Here is a 21,527-nt window from a genome sequence, read left to right as displayed (position 1 = left end):
CTGTGGAACTTTAATAAGAGGGGAGAGAATAAGTTGCCCGGACTTGAAGGTGTTAATGCCGCCCACATATACAGTAACTTTCACAGCTGTTCTCATTCACCAGGAATTTCCCATTCTCGCAGGACAATGACTGAGATCTCCAGTAAGAACACCCACTGTCCACCCCCCCTATCCCCATGGATTTGGTATAGTCCAGAAGTTTCTGATTGGCCAGAAAGTTTGAGAAACTCTTGTGAAGGCAGCCGGTGTTAGGCAGATGGCGGCGAGTCCAAGCCCCCCATGTGTGGGAGCAGGAAGGGGGCTGGGCTGGAGGACCCCCAGTGTGCAGGCTGCTGGGAGTGGGCTGACCTCAGGTGAGGGGGGTGCTGAGCTGCTGCTGCCCACCAGTGTCTTGGTCTTGTTGCTTTGAGGAAGTATGCTGCTGCTTATTCATTTACTAATGAGAAACTCCTAGTCAGCTTCTCTAAAGAGGTTCTGCAGCAGTTAGAACCTGCGTTGAGTTGGTCTTCAACATCAATTTGATTAACTCCGAGTAACTTGGCTCAGCTGCTTCAGAAGCTCTTACTAAACTCAGTGTGTTATTACATTGTAGCTGCTGCAGAACTTCTTGCATCTATGTAATAGTGACACACCGGACCTCAGATTTAAATCAAATATGTGTGGGGGGGATAATAATCCTTTAACCCTTTCGCGACCCGGGGCTTTTCCGTTTTTGCTCCCCTTGTTCCCAGAGCCATAGTGTTTTTATTTTTTGGGCAATATGGCCATGTGAGGGCTTATTTTTTGCGGGACGAGTCGTTCAAAATTACAACATCACTGGTTTTACCATATCGTGTACAGGAAAATGGGGAAAAAATTCCAAGGGCTGTGAAATTGCAAAAAAAAGTGCAATTCCACGTGTGGCTTTTTTTGTTTTTTTTAACCATTCACTGAATGCTAAAACTGACCTGTCATATGTATTCTCCAGGTCATTACGAGTTCGTAGACACCAAACATGTATAGGGTCTAATTTATTTAAGTGGTGAAGAAAAACTCAAGCTTGCCAAAAAAAAGTGCCATTTTTTTGGGATCTGGGGCCGGGTGAGGGCTTATTTTTTGTGTGCTGAGCTGATGTTTTGATCGCCCGTTATTGCAATTTTGCGGAGACCAAAAAAACGTAATTCTGGCATTTAGAATTTTTTTCTTGTTGCGCCACTTGCTGATCGGATTAATTCTTTTTTTTTTTTTTTTTTTTTTTTTTTTATATTGATCGGGCGATTCTGAACACAGCGATGCCAAATATGTGTATGTGGGTTTTTTTCTTTTGAAGTGGGGTGATTTAAACTTTTATATTTTTAAAACTACTTTTTTTTGCTTGCTTCTATAGCCTCCATAGGAGACTAGAAGCAGCACTTGCCTGATCGCCTCTGCTACATAGAGGTGATGAGCAGATCACCTCTATGTAGTAGAAATGCTCCTGTGCTATGAGCGCCGACCACTAGGTGGCGCTCATAGCAATCTTTACATGACAACCACAGGGGTCTGCTGCAGACCCAGGGTTGTCATGGTGACCCGCGATCACATGATGGGGTAAGTGACGCACTTCCGCCATAGCAATTGACAGCGGCATTTAACATGTTAACAGCCGCGGGTGGATCGCGATTCCACCTGCGGCTGTTGTGGGCACATATTAGCTGACATGTGCCCGGTTCAGTGCAGGCTCGGCACCGGATCCTGCGCTGAACAGGGGGTGACAGCCTGGTGTGTACTAAAACGTCCCATCAAACTGCCTGATCTTGGACTATTCCAGAACTGGACCTGGGTAGAAAGGAGAACTACGGCCAATAATCCAGAAACTCCAATAATCCAGTCTCATTTCTGTCTGTAGATCTACAAATTCTCAAAACTAAAGTCCAGATTAAAAGAATATTAAAAATTCCAATAATCCAGAGCACATCAGTTCCAAATAATCATCACATTGGGCTCACTTTCTATCGCTATAACCAGAGGCCAGTACACACTACAGGCCAGCAGGGGGTGATGGTGATCAGAGAGAAGCTCCTCCTCCTGGCCAGAGGGCTTGAAATCTCTACTTCCTGAGGCATGCTGGGAGATCTTCAAGATGAAAAAAATTGCTGTTTAGCATATCTAATCAGAAACGCAACATTGGTTTAATGTTCGGAGAGGATTGCTGCACCAGCGGTGGTAACATGAAGTGCGGGTGGAGTTGCCCTTTAAATTGGTTTGTTCTCCATTATGCTCTGGACAGGAAGTGATTGTTGTGTATTCATAAATACTTGTTTGTTCAATAATTCCGATCCGTCGTCTCTGGCTTTATATTTTTCTTTGTTTCGCTCATGTTTTGTCTTTTTGAGGTTTCTGGTGATTTACAGCAGATAAGTTTTGCTCTTCAGCCTCGTGGATTTCTTCTAGATGTCGTTGCAGTAAATCTGGTGATTAGCTGTACTGTAGGGGCTCGCCTGACCAGCTATCCTCTAATACTCCCTCATGGGTCCTCAGTCACTGAGATCTCAGCTATGAAAAACACTGCACACCTCTGGCCTGCAGAGGGCGCTGCTGACACTGTCAAATTATCTGTAAAAAATAAAAATGTATATATTCTTTTTTTTTTTTTTTTTTTTACCAACCTGAATATGCAGAACTGTAAAAGGAACTTGGGGGCTGAAAGGTGCATGAATACTTAGTATTGTTTCTTTTCTTGTACATAGGGAGCAGTATTATAGTAGTTATATTCTTGTACATAGGAGCAGTATTATAGTAGTTATATTCTTGTACATAGGAGCAGTATTATAGTAGTTATATTCTTGCACATAGGGAGCAGTATTATAGTAGTTATATTCTTGTACATAGGAGCAGTATTATAGTAGTTATATTCTTGAACATAGGGGGCAGTATTATAGTAGTTATATTCTTGTACATAGGGAGCAGTATTATAGTAGTTATATTCTTGTACATAGGAGCAGTATTATAGTAGTTATATTCTTGAACATAGGGGGCAGTATTATAGTAGTTATATTCTTGTACATAGGGAGCAGTATTATAGTAGTTATATTCTTGTACATAGGAGCAGTATTATAGTAGTTATATTCTTGTACATAGGGGCAGTATTATAGTAGTTATATTCTTGTACATAGGGAGCAGTATTATAGTAGTTATATTCTTGTACATAGGAGCAGTATTATAGTAGTTATATTCTTGAACATAGGGGGCAGTATTATAGTAGTTATATTCTTGTACATAGGGAGCAGTATTATAGTAGTTATATTCTTGTACATAGGAGCAGTATTATAGTAGTTATATTCTTGAACATGGGGGGCAGTATTATAGTAGTTATATTCTTGTACATAGGGAGCAGTATTATAGTAGTTATATTCTTGTACATAGGAGCAGTATTATAGTAGTTATATTCTTGAACATAGGGGGCAGTATTATAGTAGTTATATTCTTGTACATAGGGAGCAGTATTATAGTAGTTATATTCTTGTACATAGGAGCAGTATTATAGTAGTTATATTCTTGTACATAGGGGCAGTATTATAGTAGTTATATTCTTGTACATAGGAGCAGTATTATAGTAGTTATATTCTTGTACATAGGAGCAGTATTATAGTAGTTATATTCTTGTACATAGGGGCAGTATTATAGTAGTTACATTCTTTTACATAGGGGGCAGTATTATAGTAGTTATATTCTTGTACATAGGGAGCAGTATTATAGTAGTTATATTCTTGTACATAGGAGCAGTATTATAGTAGTTATATTCTTGTACATAGGAGCAGTATTATAGTAGTTATATTCTTGTACATAGGGGCAGTATTATAGTAGTTATATTCTTGTACATAGGGAGCAGTATTATAGTAGTTATATTCTTGTACATAGGAGCAGTATTATAGTAGTTATATTCTTGTACATAGGAGCAGTATTATAGTAGTTATATTCTTGTACATAGGGGGCAGTGTTATAGTAGTTATATTCTTGTACATAGGAGCAGTATTATACTAGTTATATTCTTGTACATAAGAGCAGTATTATAGCAGTTACATTCTTGTACATAGGGGGCAGTATTATAGTAGTTATATTCTTGTACATAGGTGGCAGTATTATAGTAGTTATATTCTTGTACATAGGAGCAGTATTATAGTAGTTATATTCTTGTACATAGGGGCAGTATTATAGTAGTTATATTCTTGTACATAGGGAGCAGTATTATAGTAGTTATATTCTTGTACATAGGAGCAGTATTATAGTAGTTATATTCTTGTACATAGGGGGCAGTGTTATAGTAGTTATATTCTTGTACATAGGGGGCAGTGTTATAGTAGTTATATTCTTGTACATAGGGAGCAGTATTATAGTAGTTATATTCTTGTACATAGGAGCAGTGTTATAGTAGTTATATTCTTGTACATAGGGAGCAGTATTATAGTAGTTATATTCTTGTACATAGGGAGCAGTATTATAGTAGTTATATTCTTGTACATAGGGGGCAGTATTATAGTAGTTATATTCTTGTACATAGGGGGCAGTATTATACTAGAATTTTGCAGGGAAAACTGACCTCCTGTTTCTCCATTGGCTGAATCCTTCTAAGATCTATCAATTTTTAATCACACAATGTCATAGACCTAATGAAAAGAGAATTCTGGGTAAAAACAAGTACGCAGTGCTATATAGTTTGGGAGGAGTGCTTCTTTAAAGATCCTCAGACTCTCAATAAAAAATTTAAACCATGCACCTATCGCTGCCATTTGTGGCTTTCATTCTCTAGTGATATACTGAGGGTCCATAAGATAAATGACATGCGTGTTATAGGTAGAACTTTCTGTAACTGTTACTTCCAGCTGCTGACTGTATATTCGGCAGAAATGCCTTTGCCTGTAAATCTCTAGCCTTTATTCATGAGGACTCTTACCTTGCTTATTTCCGAGATGAGCTTTATAGGGCTGTGATAGTGACGCCTTATCCCGATATCTGCTGTACTCCTGGCGCCACCATAATCTAACCTCAGTTGTTACATCGATGATGTTCTCTGCCTCCCATTCATTATTTTCCAGGAGCAGCACCAAGCATCTGATGGTGGCTGTGCCTGGTATTGCAGCTGCCTCAGTCAACTGTGGGCCAGTTTACTCCTTGTGTAGCTCCACTGTTATAATAATTGGAGCCATTCAGCAGGTGTTGAAAGAAATGTTTACAAGACACTCAAACAATGACATCTGTAATCTCTCCTCTTACTCGAGTTAGTTTTGGCAGCTCCATGTGTGCAAAAGGCGTCCTAGAATTATACAGTTTTTATTTGTATTACGATGATGGGTGAAGGGCCCAGTGCTGACTCCCATGGCGGTTGTCTTGGTGTGACCATTGTACTTGGCCAGTTCATTCTACTGTATCGTGGTTCTGTTTGTGTAAATTGACGTCTAACAGATAAATCCATTGTTGGGGAGTTAAAGGGGCACCAACTCCCTATAACCTATGGTGATGGCTAAGCTGGTTTCTCCAAATTCTCGTCTGTACTTATTACTGCAGTCTCTGGGTTATTCTCGCCTTCATGACAAGTCTTTAGTATGTAAAAGAACCTTTCTGGCTGTTATGACCTGCTACCTAGATAATTCATAACCAGACACTGGCTCCTGAGAAATCTTAACTGGTCCATTTCTCATGAACAATGACCTCTAGCTCCTTAATATATTCTTAGTTTTGCTTAAAATCCCTTCATTTTTTTTTTTTTTTTTTTTTTTTTTTTCTATGGGGATGTAGTCGGGAGACTTTGATGGCCACACTAAAAATATGCCTGGTCTTCTAAAAACGAGGTTTGGTGGACCGAGATGTACAAGGAATCACTGACTTGTTAGCAGTTTTAGTGACTTACAAGCTTAAGCTTTTCCCCTTCTCCATGACAGCACCACCTGAGAGAGGGTATCCGCCCACCAAGGACAGGAACCTACTGAATAAAAAGGCGGTACCTCTCCTCCGCATCAGTTTTGGTTCCTGTCCCTGATGGGAGCCTCACCAGGTGGTACCTCACGTACCTGGATTATGGACAGTGCGGCCTGGAGGCCGTGGAAGCAGCAGATGGTCCCTGTTCCCAGCCCGTCTGGCTGCTGCCCGGGTCTGCGTGTGGGGAGGAGGTGCTGTTTCTGGATTCCTCCCCGCGTGCGCCGGAGCCTGCGGCTGGGTCTGCGCCTCGCAAAGATGAACTGTGCGCGCCGGCCGGCAGGTCTTCCGGGCTGCGCACGTGGGGGTCGCGTCGCACCCTGTGATGGAGCGCGCCGGAAACCGGGTCTGCGCATGCGCAGGTGGGAAGCTGTCATCCCGCTGCAAGCGCGCCGGGTGCCGCTGGGCTGCGCAGAGGCAGGTGGATCTGCGGGTAGCGCGCCAGCTGGCTAAAATTAAAAAAAGAGATGAGCACGCTGCCGGAAGGGGAGGAGCCTAAAGGAGGTGGAGCCCTACTGCTTTTAAGGATGGGGAGCAATCAGGATGGCGGTGTCTGCATCCCCGCCATGATGGATGAGGAACCGCAGTCACCTGGGCAGCAGCTGTCACCGCCACAGGAAGTACAGCAGCAGCCACAGCCATCAAAGCAGCTCAAACAAATGGAACGGGAATCTTCCCATCGACAAAGTCACAGCAGTGAGGGGCGTACGAGTTCCGGCAAGACTGGTCAGAAAAGACTTCGTCAGTCCACCTCCGCCAGATGGGAGCCCTCATGTGAACGGCAACCACCGCCTCCGGTACCCTAGTCTGAACGGCAGTGTGGTGAGTGATCTTCGTGAAAGTCTAACCTTGAATAATGTGCTCTTCTTTGTCTTTGTCTTTGTCTTTCTTTCGTAAAAACAGGGAGTGTGCTTTATGCAAAATCGGTCTTCCCACCTCCTATGCTCGGACTGTATTCAGAAAACCATTGCAGAGGAGTCCCCCAGGTTTTCTTTAGAATTAAAGGATCTAATCCAGACAGAGGTCAGAGAGTCTTTAAGAGGCTTAACCTCACTCAAAAAGAAGCAAAAACTAGTTTCTTCAGAATCAGTGGAGTCCCGTTTTACGAGAGAACTGCCTTCCTCCTCTAATCACTCCTCATCGTCATCGGAGTCTTCGGATGATGATTTGGGGGGGGGGGGGGGGGGCAGACCTTGTTTTTCGGTTGAGAATACTAAGACTAGTTAAAGCCGTCAGAGGGACTATGGGCATTACCGATACCAAAGTGCCCAGAACAGTCCAGGATGTTATGTTCGGGGGCTTAGACCAAAGGAGGAGACGCTCATTCCCGGTCAATGACAGGATTAAATCTCTGATAGAAAGGGAATGGAAGAAACCGGAGAGGAAGGGTCAGCTGCCGTCATCCTCCAAGCGGAGGTACCCCTTTGAGGATGCAGCTAAATGGGACAAAACCCCTAAGATTGACGTGGCCATTTCAAAATCTTCAAAAAAATCCACTCTGCCCTTTGAGGATTTAGGAGCCTTAAAAGACCCACTGGATAAAAAGCGGAGTCCTTCATTAAGCAAACCTGGGAGTTGTCAGCAGGGGCCCTTAAACCGGCAGTAGCAGCGGCCTGCACTGCTAGATCTATGATCTGGCTTCAACAATTGGAAGACCAGATCAGGGGGAATGAGTCCAGGGAGAAAATTCTATCAGACCTTCCTCTTGTGCAGGGAGCAGCTGCATTCCTGGCAGATGCATCGGCAGATTCAGTTAGGCTGGCTGCCCGGTCTGCAAACCTCTCTAATGCAGCCCGTAGGGCGCTATGGCTCAAGAGCTGGCCAGGAGATGTGCAGTCAAAGTCTAAACTGTGCTCAATCCCTTGTGAGGGGGACTTCTTGTTCGGCAAAGGTCTAGATGACATCCTAGATAAAGCCGCAGACAAAAAACATGGATTTCCCACGGTGTCTGGTTCCCGATTTAACAATTCCTTTCGGAAGAGAAAATACAGCCGCAGTAAAGCTCCCAGAGATCAAGGTAGCTGGAAAGACCGAAAGCCGTATAGCAGAGGCTTCATGTTTGGGGGTCCCTCCTCCGAGAATAAGAAAGCCCCTAAGTGACAGTCCCTCCCCCCCCCCCCCCCGGGTGGGAGGAAGATTGTCCCACTTCCTGCCTGCCTGGAAGGAAATTTCATCCAATTCTTGGATCTTAGGGATAATCAGGAGGGGGCTCACATTAGAGTTCAAAAGCAGGCCCAAGAACACTGTCAAAATATCAGCCCCCAGAGGTTTAGCGGAACAGATAGCCTTACAGCAGGAAGTTCTCTCTCTGCTCATGAAAGGAGTTCTGGTGGAAACACCTGCACCCGAGCAAGGAAGAGGATTCTATTCGACTCTCTTCCTAATAAAGAAGCCGGACGGCTCCTTCAGGACCATTGCGAACTTAAAGAGACTGAACGACCAGTTAATCTACAGGCCTTTCAAGATGGAAACCATAAAATCAGCCATAAAGATGTTATTTCCAGACTGTTTTATGTGCGTCCTCGATCTGAAGGACGCCTACTACCACGTCCCGATTTTGCCGGATCATCAACAGTTTCTAAGAGTAGCTGTACAATTCGGCAGGCACGTAAGGCATTTTCAGTTCGCAGCTCTTCCCTTTGGCATTTCCATGGCGCCAAGAGTCTTCACAAAAATCATTCTGGAGGTCACAGCGCACTTGAGGGAAAGAGATATTTTGGTCATCCCTTATCTGGACGACTTCTTAGTAGTGGGCAGATCAAGTCAACTCTGTGCTCTACCCCTGGCGGACGTCATGGCCAGTCTAAGACGCCTAGGTTGGTTGTTAAATCTGGAGAAGTCAAGGCTGGAACCAAAGAGGGTTCAGTCTTTCCTGGGTCTCATTCTGGACTCAGAAAACCAAACCTGTCTTCTGCCAGAGGAAAAGAAACTGAAGATCAGATCCCTAACATCTCAGGTTGTCAGCAATCCGACCATGACCCTGAGGAGTGCAATGTCTCTGTTGGGTACAATGACGTCTTGCATCCCGGCGGTTCAGTGGGCCCAGCACCATTCCAGATGTTTTCAACAGGAGATTCTGGCAGCGGACAGGCGGCTCAAAGGTCGCCTGAATGGGAAAATATCTCTTCCAGATGTTGTGATCAACTCCCTGGACTGGTGGACATCTCCGGTCAACCTATCTTTGGGGGTTCCTTGGACCTTCCAGGTGTCGGATACAATTACAACAGACGCAAGTGCGGAAGGTTGGGGAGCTCACCTAAGGGATCGTTCTGTACAAGGCCTCTGGTCGGACAGCGAGACAAGTCTCTCTTCCAACATGAAAGAGCTGTTGGCAGCCAGAAACGCACTAAAAGAATTCAGTTCTGTTCTTCAGGGTCCTCACGTCAGGATAATGTCAGACAACAGATCAACAGTCGCCTACATCAATCATCAGGGGGGTACCAGGTCTCTCCCTCTGATAATAGCGGATCAGATCTTCAGGTTTTCCGAGAGTCTGCTGGTTACGCTCTCAGCACTGCATATAAAAGGGGAAGAGAACATAAAGGCCGATTTCTTGAGTCGTCACATCTTGAAACAAGGAGAGTGGGAGTTGAATCCAGCCGTTTTTCAGCAGATTGTGGATCGGTGGGGACAGCCCCAGATAGATCTGTTTGCAAACAGACACAATCGGAAGACCGAAACCTTTTGCTCCCTGAATCCAAAAGAGGGGGCATATGCGGTGGACGTGCTGCAGATTCAGTGGGATTTCACTCTAGCTTATGCCTTTCCCCCTTTAGTACTGATCCCTACTATCCTGAGGAAGATCCGAGAGGAACGGGCGAGGGTTATATTGATCGCCCCGTTCTGGCCCAAGACACCATGGTTCACTTGGATGAAGAGAATGTCCCAAGCAGATCCATGGGTTCTTCCGGACATCCCGGATCTCCTCAGGCAGGGCCCAGTCTGTCATCCCCAAAGAGCGGGCCTGCATTTGACAGCTTGGATTTTGAGAGGTCGCTATTGACGCAAAGGGGGTTTTCTCCGGATCTTGTTACTACCGTTCTAGCAAGTAGAAAGCCGATAACAACTAGAATCTATGGTAGAACCTGGGCTAAGTTCTTGTCTACCTCGGGTCAGTCTGCCAAAGGGAGGATTCCTATTGAGGCCATACTAGAATGCCACCAGTACTCTTAAGGTACAGGTATCGGCTCTGGGGGCACTGTATAATTATGACTTGGCAGCAAATAGATGGATCATTAGATTTATTAAAGCCTGTCATAGATCCAGACCTATTCCTGTTCCAAGAATGCCTCCTTGGGACCTTAATTTAGTTCTGGAAGCATTAACCAAACCTCCCTTCGAGCCCTTAGAGAAGGTTTCAGAAAAAATCTTAACTTTAAAGACTGCGCTATTGGTGGCCCTGACATCAGCTCGTAGAGTCAGTGACTTACACGCACTATCCGTTAACCATCCATTCACTCAAGTATGTATGGATAGAGTAATCTTAAGACCAGACCCGGCCTATCTTCCAAAGGTAGCCTCCAAGTTCCATAGGACGCAAGTAATCACTCTCCCTTCCTTCTATCCTAATCCTAGGGATTCTGAGGAACATAAGCTTCACACCTTAGATGTTAAGAGGGTGTTAGTCCAGTATTTGGAAGTGACAAAAGCCTGGAGAAAGAGTGACTCTTTATTTATATCCTTTCAGGGGGCTAGGAAAGGACTTAAGCTTACAAGGGGGACCATAGCTAGATGGGTCAGGGATACTATTACCTTAGCCTACTCTTCTAGCAATCTGCCGGTTCCGGAGAACCTGAAGGCCCATTCCACCAGAGCGGTAGCTGCTTCCTGGGCTGAGAAGGCGGATGTGCCCATCGACATATGTAAGGTGGCAACTTGGTCATCCCCTGCTACATTTTACAAACATTACCGTCTTGACCTTTCCTCTTCTACTGATCTGTCCTTTGGTAGAAGGGTGTTGCAAGCGGTGATCCCTCCCTTTGGTATTTGATCTCTATAAATCTCTCAGGTGGTGCTGTCATGGGAGAAGGGGAAAAGATCCTAGTTACTTACCGGTAACGGGATTTTACAGAGCCCATGACAGCACCCTATTAATTCCCTCCCCTTTATCACTGTGGTGTGCACTTTTTTTTTTAAGGTGTTTAGTACATATGTTGAGGTGGTGGTTATGTATTAACCTGTCTTCGGAGGCCCTCTCATGCTCTGAAACAAAACTGATGCAGAGGAGAGGTACCGCCTTTTTATTCAGTAGGTTCCTGTCCTTGGTGGGCGGATACCCTCTCTCAGGTGGTGCTGTCATGGGCTCTGTAAAATCCCATTACCGGTAAGTAACTAGGATCTTTCTCTTAAAAGGCATGATCTCTTAAGAGTTCCTGAAACTTGATTGATTAAATCTTTCCCTCCACATGCTGAAGTGGTGTCACCAAGGCTTCTCTGAAGGCATCACTGAGCCACCTGCATGCTTCACTGAAGGCAGGGTGCTCTTCAGCATTTTTCCTGCTCCAGCCATACTAATGATCCTTTAGCCCAAGACATTAGTTTTGTGTCATCACTGAATAGACTCCCAAAACTTCTATGGCTTATTTGTCTGGATTTTAGCTTAGAGGAGTTTTTTTTTTTTTTTTTTTTTTTTTTTTTTTTGTTTTCCTAGAGCTTATAGGTCACTAGAAGAGACATCTTGGATAACTTCAGCATTTAGCATGTTCCTCCCTGTGCAAAAGTAAACTTCAGTGCCCATCACCACATCTTCTGCAGGTGTTTAGCCTTCACTTGGGTTTTTTTTTTGACCACCTGCCTCCTCAGGAATCGGACTGCTTCCCCTTTCTGCCAAGACTCCTATAACTTGGGGTCTCCCTCTGCTGTATCTAGCAACACTCAATGCCTTGGTATTTTCTTTATTTGTTCAAGTTAATAATCTCAGATTTTTTTTAACAACTCCATCTTTGGCTATGGCTCATGATTGGGTTAAGATCCCTCAAGAGTGTTACTCAGGTTTGCAGCAGGTCATAACAGCCAGAGGAGCTCTACTAAGTACTAGGGACCCTAGTCCCAAAGGGGTGAACAACTCTCAGATCTCAGCAATGGTGGTCAATTTGGAAGATATTTTAGGATGGCTGCATATTACTTGCCTCTGTCTTCCAGTCTGATAACTGCAGCTGCATCCCCCTCCTTCTAGAAGGGAAGCTGAAGGATATATTTGAGAACTTTACATGTGAGACTGGGGTGCATATAAGAATCTTGTTAAGATGAAGTCACCACTTACGGTCCTATCACCTTTTTGTTGGACATTCCCTTCCTCTTACTTGTATGTAGGAAAGCATAAGTAGTGAGTTTCTCATGTGTAGAAGCTGCAACTTATGTCACCCAGCTGTGTGCAAATATTGATGCCTGCATGGGTAAGAACTTGGGATAAAAGCCAAATCAGAATCTCAATCTTTTCCATAAGTCATATTGCAAGGCTTGTTAAAGGGTCGATTGACTTGCAGGATTGCCATTTCCAATAGGTGGCGTTGTGAGTTCAATTCCTCTTCCTCTCTGAAGAGGCAATTTGCATATTAAATTTCTCAGAGGAGCATTGCACAGTGAATAAGCCTCCTCACCTTGACATGCCAGAGGCAGTAGGTCAGCCTCCACAAGGAGAAACGTTACCCCCTTAGGCCTTAATACAGCTAAGGTGCTAATGGTTTTTCCTGACTGCATCACTTGTCAAAGTTAGGGGTCAGGTGGCCATGTATAATAAAAAAAAAAATTCTGGTGGCGTTCCAGCACTTAAGCCCCCTGCCCCATAAGAGGCTGACAAAGGTCCTGCAGGCCAGTGGTTGGACTCATCTGTACTAGATTAGGAGACCTCATAGTAGAAGAGGAGCCATTTAGGGTAAAGAAACCTAAACAATCCTGCATGCATGGCTTAGAAGTCTCCTCACTCTAACATGCCAGGCTTGTCACACTACACAAGGAAAAATGTTGAACCTTAGACCAAAGTGTCCTGCTGAAATCTAAATAGTGACTGAGTTCACGCCTTGCTTTGTGGAATTGCCCAGAGTGGGTGCAGGTCATACAATAAACCCAGACCATGCGCCATATTGTGCGTGAATTAAGGTGTGGGCTTAAAGCCATCGGCATTAATAAATACGAGAGGAGACTTGTGCGTCATAAATGGCTGTTCCTCCGTTTTCCAATGTCCTTGCACCGATGGGATCTGTGCACACTGCTCTGAGTATAGGGTTTGCTGTGTCTAGTGCTGGGGCGCTGCAGAAATCTGCTCTGCAATATCTTTGCATTCTCAGTAATTCAGATATTGGCGAGATGCTCTGCGGTGCACTATGCTGCAGCCGTTGTAGATTTTGCAATGTTGGCTGCAGCTGCTCCTTATGAATGACCCCTGCATTGCAGCCTTGGTAACAAATCCTCGACATGGAGGTGAGCTCATTTACAGAGCACTTTATTAAATTACTGCAGCACAGCAGTCTTGTTGTGTAGCGGATGGTGGTGGGGGCAGAGGAGGGACATGAGGCTGAAATAAAAGATGCCGGCCTGGATATTGAACGGTTTGATGCACATAGATAAATGAGGTTGTCTATCAGCGGGGCAGGAGGAGGGGTGGCCTTCTGCAGACGCTCGGATGCACTGGATCTGGGGCTCCTCGTAAACTGATTATTTCCTAATATGCAGGATGTTGTGTACATATAACGGACCTGATCATGGAATTTCCCAAAATCTATCTTGGGTAGATACAATTCACTCCAAATTTAAATAGTCGTGAAGACTGCTATTCTCTGGGGTTTCTCCAGACCATGAAGGGGTTAAAAACAAATAATTAAAATATATATATTTATAGAGTCCCACACACAGCCAAGTGAGGGCCTGGGGTAGTAAAGTGTTGGAGATGAGTAAACCTAACCCCAAGATCCTGGTCCAGCAGCCACAGCTGTGCTTCATGGCCGCAGGGATCACTATATATTATATATTTTGCACAAAACTGCATGGACCAGGGCTCATCCCACTGAATGCCCACTCTCCTTTCCTGTGGGCATAATACAACATGGGGTGCTGGTAAGTGTGGCAAGATTTTATTGAACCATCAACGGACTAACTTGTAGAACAGTCCCAGCAAATACCCAAGATAATGCAAACTACAGTCTGTCCCTTCCGCTGGCCTGCCAGGAATAGAGCAGCTGCAACTTCCGGGCTTCCACCATTGACCCCCTGGCTTTTGGCAGGCACCTGCAGAGAGGAGGTAACGACAAGCTTAGGAAGCTGACAATCCATTGAGGTATGTGATGGTCAATGGAGCAGATCTGTGGTCCCTTAGGCTGGCATTGTGTAGAATGTTATCTGTATCCCTCTTGATGGAGCCATGGTTCCCTGGCTGCTGTTCTGTAGAGTCTCTTTGGAACAGAGGCAGATCCTTTTTATAGTTCACAACTCTCCTTCAAGCCATCATCCACAAGTCAGAGGTAAGGTGGGATGAGGTCAGCGCTCATTGTTCGATTAATCTGCATAGTTTGCTTGCCGTTCAACAAGTTGCATGGACTTATACAATGGGTAATCAACATATTGGCAAACATTAATTATTCATTGTCCCTGTCCCCCAAATATTGCAGACAATGGGTTACAACAAACAAATCAACTCAAGAGTCAACGTTCACGTTCGTATGAACAATGGCTCAGGTCTCTTTACTTACTGAAGAAAAATGTCTGTCCTAATTCAGGTTAAATACTGTTGTCACATCCCTCCAAAAAGGATCAAACAAAATGGCAGCTGACTGATAATTTTGCTGGATTTGTGCAATCCAGGATTTCCAAGAAACTGTTGCAAAATGGATCTGCTTACCTCTGATGTACAGTAAATGCATCAACACGTTCTTCCTACACTCGTTAACTGATATTCTATAACTTTATTTTTGTGCTGCCCCCTGTTGTCTGCTTTTGTTAGTTCACCAAGATTAGTGAGGGGGGGTCAGTGTTGGTACAGAATGTACTACCACCCTGCAGAGTTGCCAAACTTCCAGGAGCATCTCTAAAAATTGAGCACTTTACCCCGTCCATAGGAGATGTAGATGGGAGATTTCTTTTTGCTGAAGAAACTTGTACAGATTACAATTAAAATAATGTCTGGAAAGCGCTACAGAAACATAACTATAGAAGTAAGATAAAAATCATCACTTTAATGCAGCTGATTTCATTTCATGGATCACCTGTAACCATAATGATTTATGGCTTTTCATTGTGTTACAAGGCTGTCCAGAAAAAATTAAGTTTGCAACCCTGCCCCTCCCCATATCCATAAAATATGTATGTTCCCTTCTATCCTCTTGCGTTTTTTGGCCCCCTTCCTCTGGTACTCCCCATACGTTATATTGTCCCCTCCTAAACTATATCTGCCATTATTCCTCATACCACCCCTAAACATAATCTTATGCCCTTCTATAATACTTGTCCCTTTAATCTGTCCCTTTAATCTGTAACCCCTTCAATACCGTCATGATTTTGATTTTTAGGTTTTTTTTGTTTTGTTTTTTTTTTTTTTTTTTTTTTTTTTTTTTGTCTTGGTGAAACAATCCAGCACAAACTAAAAATATCTTTATCAGTGGAAGGAAATCTCCAGGAGACTCCGAGGGGAGCGAGCGCTGTGTGTGTATATATAGATGACGGATGAAAGTCTGTAGTGGAGACGCTCATTTTTGGCTTTCTATATATAAACTTTTATATAACCTTCCACCATTACAACAGTCAAGACTAGGGCACGATAGAAGTGGAGGAAACGACACGCTCCAATGTCCTCCGGGGGCCGCACCGTATCCACCGCTCAGGCCTAGATCTACACTAGTGAATTAAGGACATGACCCCCGAGGCTGCCGCATCTCAGCCGAAACCGACCGTGTGTGTGTATATATAAAGCAGGAGAATAATGGGGGCACTTGGTAACTTGGGCTACAACCTGAGGGACCCTCCATGGTTGCCCTTCTGTTCCTTGTGTTTTAATTCATTGGGGGCACACAGCTCCACTGTGGGGGGGGGGGGGGGATATTAAAAGTATGGCAGCACTTTACTGGGTAACATTGGGGGTTCTCTCCTCCTGGTATAAAATCAAGAGTCACTGCAACTCCAGGATTCAATGATATGAAGCACAGAGGAGAATGATGGGCTCCTCCCATGGAGCAGTTATTGCTGACTGTTTCCTCACATCTTATTTAGGGCTCCTGTATTGACTTGTCCTCTCAGTTATGGGGGTTTTGGTTTTTTTTTTTTTTTACCTGATGTGAGCAATTTTTAAATGAGATTGAAAGTCAAGAAAAATCAAATTGATTAAAATCCCATAAACCTGCAGAGGGTGAAAACAGATCAGATTGTGTACAGGACCATTCAGCTCAATGGCACCGTTCACTCCAGTGGTAACTTACAGGACAAAATCTGAGGACTTCAGATTCAACAAATGGATGAGGAGGCGGAGAAATCTTAGTTCCAGTGAAGAGACTTCTAAGCATTAAGGGCCCAATGCCGACCCCCTGATGAGCCCATAGTATATCCCTTCTCCTCCACCAAACTGTACACCGTCACATTGCAGTCAGGCGGTAACACTCTCCAGGCATACGCCAGATAGAGAAGTGTGATCTGTCACTGGGGGGGGTCAAAGGTTATACATCATGGGGGGCAATGGGATTGAATGTCTTTTTTTTTTTTTTTTTTTTTTTTTTTTATTTCTATTCTAAACTATAATTATCTGAAACTTTCAACCCAAAGAAATACAAAATGCAGATTTTTCACACACACACACACACACCCTCCGCCTCAATGCCTTCAAAGCTTATATTGCCCATGTGAAAATGTAATTGTCCCCATGGCCCTGAATTTGGTAACTAATTGTGCCACCTTTACCACAAACGGCAATAACTTGGCCTTGGAGGAATTTCAGTTACTTTCCAGAATCTGGTCTACGATCTAGAGTTGGACTCTTTGGATCTTTTCCTGCCGTATAGCCCATCTAAGCTTTAACTCAGACTGGCGGGCGGACATTGTCCCTCAGCTTTTCCTCATCTCTGTAGTGCTGACTCTCTACAGCAGGGTTTCCTATGTGGCAGTGTTCCTCTTGTCCTCTGCATCGTTCCTCCTGCTGTATCTGAGCAGCCTTCATTCCATTACAGTAATTGGATGCAGTGCAGGCTTTGGATGGAGTCGCATCAGCAGAAGAGGAGCGGGCTGGAGCCTACAGCTAAATCACACGTCTGGCATCAAAGGGTCCATAAATCTAATATAGAATGACATTAAGTATGCTCCTAGTATCGACCAGTGTCCTGACACTTCACCAGTATAGGGCTGGGTGTGGGGGAGTCTTCTCCTGTCCTCAGACTGGTGAATTGGTTGCCTTAATTTACACAGTGCTTATGGACACCAATTCCTAATATATCCATTTCATCAGTTTTGATCGCTCTTGATGAGGCTCTTAAAGATCTCATGGAAAGTTGATTGTCTTTAGTGCCACATAGCGTGGTTCCCCCAGTAAGAGCCTAAATGGCCCTTGGCTACAAACTTTGTCCAAGAATAGGCATGCCTTATCCTCGCCCTAACCAATCTCTCAATTTGGCCTAAGGTTCTCCTTGCCAGGTTTCTAAATCAAAAACCTTGCCCGTTATCAAGTGTCTTGCTCAAGCAAGGCATCAAACCCCCACCTCCCCATTCATCAGTGCCCTTCAATGTTGACCCAAGCATACATAGAGGTCTTCATTGTTGCTACAAGGCACAGCCAGGAATGAGAGGTTCTTGGTCATTCCCACTCCTATTCACTGATGGAAACTCATCAGACACTCGGACTCTTGACCTTCTTTCTATTGCATTTCAGTAGCTATCTGACAACCAGATCCCAACTGAGACATCTTTTGTATTTAAAGATATTAATTTAGTAGGCCACGTGGTGTGGGGGATGGGGTCATCTAGCTGTAAACAGTGGGTTTTGTCCAAAATGTCAGTTCTGGAGGTTGTCTGCAGTGCCCATTAAAGAACACTTGTTGGCCTTCCCATGGCTTAAAAAAAGACCCTTAGTAAGCCTCAGGGCAGGGGAGTTGGTAAGCCAAACCTCAGACTCCACAATTTCCCCGACTCCAACACTGCCTCACTACTGAGCATGTATGTAAAGTGCAGCACAGATTCATCTCAACTAAAAGCCAAGATCCTTAGATCAGGAACAGACTTGTAGGACATATTATTATAGTTTTCCCAAAATCCTATGAAAACCTTTACAACGCACCTTGCATTGAACTAACAAAAAATATATTATAATACAGGAGTGGCTCCATTTTATTCCAACTCCGCCAAAAATGGACTCTGACTCCACAGTCCTTCTAAGACACTGAACAGTCTATAGAAGGGTACAGAGAGCAGATGGTTTAGAAGATAATCCATATCTAACTTATCTTTCGTCTACAAAATCAAAAGAACTGACCCTAACCTAAATGCAGTCCATGAAAATACCTTAGCTCTCCCAGCCCACCCAAACAATGACTGGCCAAAGAAGGAATTTCAACTTGCCTGACCACTGTTGTAGAGCAAAACAAGTGCATTCTTAGAAGAACCAAATGTCTTTGCAAGAGGGTTTGGGGTGGTGGATGTGTTAGCCGAGAGGGTGTCATTAAAGGTGTTGCAGAATCTAGAGTTAGTGTCTTTACCATTTGGCCTGTCTGGAGCTATCCCTAGTGCTGAATACTCCCTATTTCTTGATTTGGAGACATTCCTCCTTTCTTTCAAGTCACTAGGTTTCGCCTCAGACACCACATCTTGAGTCAAGCGACTCAACACAAAGTCCTCTGAGTAGGAAGGATCAAAGTTCACTCCATGAACCTTTTTTATGGATGTCCAAAAAATGCTGCAGTCAACCAGAAATGAGTTAAGAAGCAGACCCTAGTAAATGTAGACTATCAAATTGTGGGTTTTCTACCATTTGGTCTTCAGTGGATCCCCCAAGACGACCAACCAAAGTACTATCGTGAGACAGGTAATACCCAAATGGGTCAACAGTGAGCCTAGTTGGAATCTTGCTGAAGGCTCCTGAAAACCAAAGCTTCATTACTGAGCACATGGTATCAGTTTAAAGAAATTATCCATCATATATGAACCCCTCTTGTTGGCGCTGTCTCTTAAGCAGTCATCAGCCTCAATATTCCAGCGCTCATGATCTGTGGGAGTGGAGGAACCATTACTCCTTGTTCCTTTTGACACCTCTGAATTGCTTTTTGTTCACGTTGATGGCACCCGAGACAGTTCTGTGATGGACAATGGCGGGAGCTCTCTCCTCCTGTCTGTCTAAATCAGTATACTATCTAATTCCTTGCCCAGTAGTAGAACGGTCTCTAAGGAAGATGTCTATTTCTAGCCATCTGTAACAGACCACAGCAGTCTCTCGTTTTGTGTTTGGCAGTCTGTCTAGTGTTGGACCACTGGACTATGAATGGTCTCTCTTGGTTGTGGTGGATTTGTTACTGTCCACACACGAGCACTTTGTTCAATTCTGTCCATTATATATTCTGTGATGGCGCACTCTCATTACTATTTGGACAGCTACAATCACTTAGGATGAGGGCAACAGACATTCAGTGAGGTCTCTGCGATGACTGTCAATTATAAAGTGGCACTCTAACTGTTCATCTTTGTCTAGGATGCAGTCTGTCAAGACCTGTCCTATGTCCCAGGTGTAGTATTTCACGGTCTTATTTCTACACAAGGTGGCCTGAAAGATGGTATCTTAATCATAGCAGAAGTTGCACTTTAGACGTCTCCACATAAAGGGCCCCGAATCAGTTTGCATATTTTTTTTTTTTTGTACTTCAAAATGATTTGATTAAAGAATTGTTCAAGACTTTTGTGCAAGTCCAAAAAAAAAAAAAATTCTGATCCATTTTGCAACTCAAGAAGGAGCCTAAGCTGCTACACCTAAAAACTCCAGGAAGGATTGGAGTATAGTTGCACAGAATTAACAATTTCAAAAAAACAAAATGTACCCTTGCTTTTGACAAAACTATCAAACATTTGGTAAAGCACTCCTGTTGTCACTCTAACACTTGATGTCCTTAGAGGAAGGGGCCACTTGCACCGTCCAGGCTGCTGGCTCTATACTCTGCCTCTCTATCGGTCCTAATACAGGAAGGTGCCTGTCGAAAGCAGATGTTATGTGCTCTCTCATTGTCTTAGTTGCTGTCGACAGCATTTTGTGTGCTGCTAGGTGCTCTCTAGCTGTCTTTTCTAGCTGCTGTCTCTTCAGCCGCTGCAGGGAGGGAGCGATGGAGGCAAAGGAGGAGTTATCCAGAGGCTGGAGAGAGTAAGACACTGAGATAAGCAGAAGGAGGGATAGACTGACAGAGGGAGAGCAGATGCAGAGCTAGAGAACCATCCACAGGCGAGATCTGTTCAGATTGTCTCAGGTAAGGACTGGCTACCACAGTATGTATTGGCATGTGGGCACCTTAACTGGTTCTTCAGACTTGTCTACTATGGTTTAGATTGTAAGCTCCGTGGAGTTATTCTAAGTCTCGATCAATGTGATGTTTGAGTGCATGGGGTCATTTTTGGGTCGCTCGTTGACCTATCCATGGTGGTTGGGTGGACTTTGCATACAGTCGCATTTGCTAGGCATGCAAGTGTTTTTTCACTGCAAGTGTCAACCATCAAGGATGAGATGTCTACATGATGGAAATACAAGGGGGACTGTCCAGTGTATAACTGGATGTATTGGGTTGGCCTGTAATGACAGTGACTTGCATTGAGGTGACAATGACATGCATTATTTGTGTCATGATGGACAGCTCCTGGGTGGAGATGGCATGCATTGCTGCTCAAGTGACATTGAGGGGCAGCTTTTTTGATGGAAGTGTTGATTACTTATTGTACTAGAGAGCTTCGCATAGAAGTCGCCTTGATATTAAATCTAGGATATTGTGTTGCTACATGTTCAGCTGTGTCAGACCTGTAGGATCAGAACAGATCAAACCCGTGTGTCGGAGATGGCATGACCATGATTTGCAATATGTTGATGTGATGGTGGCCTCTAAATCATGGATGGTTATGGCCAGTCAGTTCACGAGATCCCAAAAAAAACTAGGTGTACTAATAGATTAAAAACTTAGTCATCTCTCTAACTTTATTTTGAGATATTAGAAAGTTCCTGGCTAGCAAAGCACCATCAATGTCTTCTCCCCCCACCCCATATCTTTAGGGGAACTACTCAAATACTTTGATCATTATAGGCATTTAATTCTCCATGGAGTATAGTGCTCAGAGTAACTCTTGCTCTTTATGTATTACGTGAAAGCTGCCAGCTATGTCGGATTGGATGACACTGGCCGGAAGTCTCGAAGATTAGGTGACACAAGCCATACATTTTTTGGACAGGGTGACTGCTGTCTCTTTAGGGTTGGGTTACTACTGCTAGAAGTGGCTGCAGTGCTTGGAGTAAGTCCCACCATCCATCAGAATTTCATCTTGTCGGTGAAGGAATTGGATGTAATGAACAGATGTAGAATGTCAGGATAGTTTCTAGTTGTGTTTGGTAGTTTGTGAGTATTTAATTATAGGTGGCGCTGGTCCAAGGAGTCTATTAATAATTCAAT

At 44.0% G+C, this 21,527-nt stretch overlaps 1 protein-coding gene across 4 annotated transcripts in view; it reads left to right on the top strand.

Moving 5' to 3' along the window:
• The first annotated feature begins 218 nt into the window (after nucleotides 1–218).
• ACHE (acetylcholinesterase (Yt blood group)) overlaps nucleotides 219–21,527 on the top strand; it is a 43,123-nt gene continuing 21,814 nt past the window's right edge. The window contains exon 1 of one of the 4 annotated variants that reach the window (XM_073654394.1): nucleotides 219–353. The gene's annotated coding sequence lies outside the window, so the exon portion shown is untranslated. Of the gene's footprint in view, nucleotides 354–20,066; nucleotides 20,343–21,527 lie in introns of those variants that run through there. The other 3 variants (XM_073654393.1, XM_073654396.1, XM_073654395.1) reach the window with 3 other exon arrangements.

This window comes from Phyllobates terribilis, unplaced genomic scaffold (genome assembly GCF_046119375.1).
Source record: "Phyllobates terribilis strain yellow unplaced genomic scaffold, ASM4611937v1 Scaffold_11__3_contigs__length_659146591, whole genome shotgun sequence".
In the NCBI taxonomy this organism is placed as follows: domain Eukaryota; kingdom Metazoa; phylum Chordata; class Amphibia; order Anura; family Dendrobatidae; genus Phyllobates; species Phyllobates terribilis.
This window is presented reverse-complemented; position numbering and strand designations above follow the sequence as displayed.